Source organism: Toxotes jaculatrix, chromosome 11 (genome assembly GCF_017976425.1).
Source record: "Toxotes jaculatrix isolate fToxJac2 chromosome 11, fToxJac2.pri, whole genome shotgun sequence".
NCBI lineage: Eukaryota > Metazoa > Chordata > Actinopteri > Toxotidae > Toxotes > Toxotes jaculatrix.
This window is the reverse complement of record NC_054404.1, coordinates 25157796-25161186: the sequence shown is the minus strand read 5'-3', so window position 1 is coordinate 25161186 and position 3391 is coordinate 25157796. Positions and strand designations below refer to the sequence as shown.

General features: G+C 40.3%; 1 long non-coding RNA gene across 1 annotated transcript; it reads left to right on the top strand.

Moving 5' to 3' along the window:
- The first annotated feature begins 328 nt into the window (after positions 1-328).
- LOC121190065 lies at positions 329-2099 on the top strand. The gene is made up of 3 exons (XR_005894923.1): positions 329-373; positions 818-991; positions 2040-2099. It is a non-coding gene; the product is annotated as an uncharacterized LOC121190065 (long non-coding RNA).
- The last annotated feature ends 1292 nt before the right edge of the window (positions 2100-3391 follow it).

Here is a 3391-nt window from a genome sequence, read left to right as displayed (position 1 = left end):
CCTATTTGTCACAGTTGTATAAAGTTGTATGAATGTTGTGGTGACATTTGGATGATGTGTGTAGAAGGCTGACATTATGATGATCCACAATAAGAGAAGGACAAAGTCCCTCGACTCATGTTAGTGAAAGCTCATTGATTAGGACATATCTGATTGGATTAGAAATGATTTTTATCCACATGATTTATTCTTTATTCAGATTGAGTTGCTGCAGTTTGTCAGAGATCAGCTGTGCTTCTCTGGCCTCAGCTCTGAAGTCCAACCCCTCCCATCTGAGACACCTGGACCTGAGTGTCAATGAGCTGCAGGATTCAGGAGTGAAGCTGCTGTGTGTTTTTCTGGAGAGTCCACACTGTAGACTGGAGACTCTGAGGTCAGTTCACTGTCTGTTACTGTTGTAGATCTTAGATCTTTAATCCACAACTAAACCTGGTTTATCTTCATCCAGAACTTGAATCCATTCATCTTGAATGAATGAATGAATGAATGAGATTTGAAATAGTTGTTGTTCCATATTGTGACTTTTTCTTATCTCAGACTAAGAATTATTCCTTCAGTTTCACTTCATTTCAGTCAGTTGTCATGAATGACATCTGTTCTTCAGTGAAACCTTCTGAACTCACACACTCGTATTTGTCGCTGTCAGTTGTATGATGTGGTGACATTTGGATGATTTGTGTAAAAGGCTGACATTATGATGATCCACAATAAGAGAAGGACAAAGTCCCTCTGCTCATGTTAGTGAAAACTCATTGATTAGGACATATCTGATTGGATTAGAAATGATTTTTATCCACATGATTTATTCTTTATTCAGATTGAGTTCCTGCATTTTGTCAGAGATCAGCTGTGCTTCTCTGGCCTCAGCTCTGAAGACCAACCCCTCCCATCTGAGACACCTGGAAATGTGGGGAAACAAGCTGAAGGATTCAGGAGTGAAGGATCTGTCTGATCTTGTGAGGAGTCCAAACTGTAGACTGCAGACTCTGAGGTCAGTAGAGGGTTGGAGTCAGTCCATGATGCTTTCATCAGTATTGTCCTAAACACAGTTTGTATCAAAGCAAAAATCCAGTGTCTCTTGTAAACCTCCAACCTTCTCAGTGGCTGTTTTCCTCATTGAAGCTGTGAGAGGAGAACGGGGACAGGCTTCAGGATTGGACAGAAAAACAGAGAGACAGACAGCAGTCAGCCAATCAGATCAGCCACAAGCCTGATTGTGATTGTGTGTTTGAGGTGATGGGAAGACGACTGTTGTTGTTGTATTCATGTCTACAGGAAGTAGAGCTGGATTACAGCTGACAGCCTCACAAGATGTGTAGAGACAGTGGTCCTCATTCATCAAAGTGTTGTAGCATCAAATCTGATCTGAAACTGTTCTCTCATTTCAACACTAAAGAATTGATGAGTTTGATCTTTGTCACAGCTCTGAGATCAGTCTGACTGCAGCCTGCAAATCACTGGCTCTGATTTCAGAGAAGCATCATGACATTTTGTCAGCATGTGGTCTGCATGTGGACTTCAGCAGAACCTCTGCTGAAGTCCAGTGATCACATTTGTATATCTGTCCATCTGTCAGATACTTTCAGTGACAGCCTCCATGTTTATTTGTCAGCTGATATTTCAGAAGCAGATCAGATGTTCATCAACACACAGAGACTCTTTCTTTAAATGGAACATGAGTTGACATGTAACAGCAGTGAATCCATCACTAAACTGTTTGTGCAGTAATGAAGCTTCATGACTCAGCAGTTTATTTCCACTGTGGACTTGAGTGAAATGTTCAGAGTAAACAGACTTGATGCTAAAAGTCTCTGCAGGTGTGTGAGCTTCCAGCTCAGTGTCTTCACTCCAATACGTTAACATGAGAGCTGAGAGGAAGCTGCTACACTACACAGCTGCTCCACTTCTGCTCTGAACAGGACTGAAGTCCCTGCTGCTCTTTATACTGGATGTGCTGCATCAGTGACTGACAGCTGATGAAGTGAGTCTCTGTAAACACTGATTTATCACCTCTGTTGTCTGTCCTCTTCTCTCAACAGATGGAGGTAGTGATCTTTCTAAAGGACAGAGTGAAGAGGACAGCGTGTGTGTTGAGAGAGGACGAGCTGTGTCCTGATGATCCAGAGAGGTTGAAGCAGCAGCAGCTTGTGTGTAGAGAGGCTCTGATTGGTCCATGTTACTGGGAGGTAGAGTGGAGAGGAGAGCTTTATCCAGCAGTGACTGACATAGGAACCAGAAGAAGTGGAGAAGACTCTCAGTGCTGCAGTCTGAACTGCTCTGAGAACAGCTCCACTGTCAAGTCCACCATCATCCCTGTGTGTTCCTCTGGATCTGAAAGAGAATCATCAGTGTATCTGGACTGCTCTGCTGCTGCTCTGTCCTTCTACACAGTCTCTGTAGACACACTGAGACTCCTCCACCTCCTCCACCCTCCACCTGGACTTTTTTTATTCATTCACAGATGCTGAACCCAAAGTGATGAATCAGAGTAATCATCTCCATCATGTGGTGTGATGGAGAATTGCTGCTCATTTCCACATCATTTGGTCTGTCTTGCAGAACATTTAAACTGGAAAAAATAAATATAATAATTAAATTATACTACAAAATGCATTATAGTATAACATGTTATTAGAACGACATGAACAATAAAGCTAAATCACTATCAGTTACTCTGATGCAATTACTTTTACTACTACTGCAAGTAGTATAGATATTACTACTGCTACTACTGCTACAACAGCCACTACAATCACTGCAAACGACTTCTAAAAATAACACACCAATCCTAATTCCTATTAATCTTATTGTTCCTGAGAAATGTAAATATTATACTAGAAGCACTTAAAGAATACTTTTACACTGTCTCATTAATACAATTATTTAAAATGTTCTAAATTACACTCATTCTCAGTACTACATGAAACAGTACAAGTGCCATGCCTAAAATACTGTGACTGTGTATTTGAGGTTTCACCTTTGCATTCAGGAGCTGAACAGAAGATTTTCTCTTCTCATTAAGGCTGTAGTCAGGATTTTAGAAATACTGAGGTCATGAGGTCAAGCTTCCTTTAGACAATGTTTTTTTTTTCCTGTAACTTCTATTTTCTGTTTATCTGGATTTTCTTAAACCATATAACTCATTTATCTAGCAGCTCTGAACTCTCTGTGATTAAATGTTATTTAAATGCAGCAGTGTGTCCCTGAGTTTTAATGAACCTCTGAATTTCTGTATTGTTTCCTGTGTGTATTGAATTGAATGGTTTAAAGGCTGTTTCCTAACACTAATAATAAATCCAATAATTATTCTGACAACATGCTGGAAAGTTCTTTAAATTCGAACATAATTCAGCACCACTATCAATGACAGTTATTGCAGTTCAGTCAATAC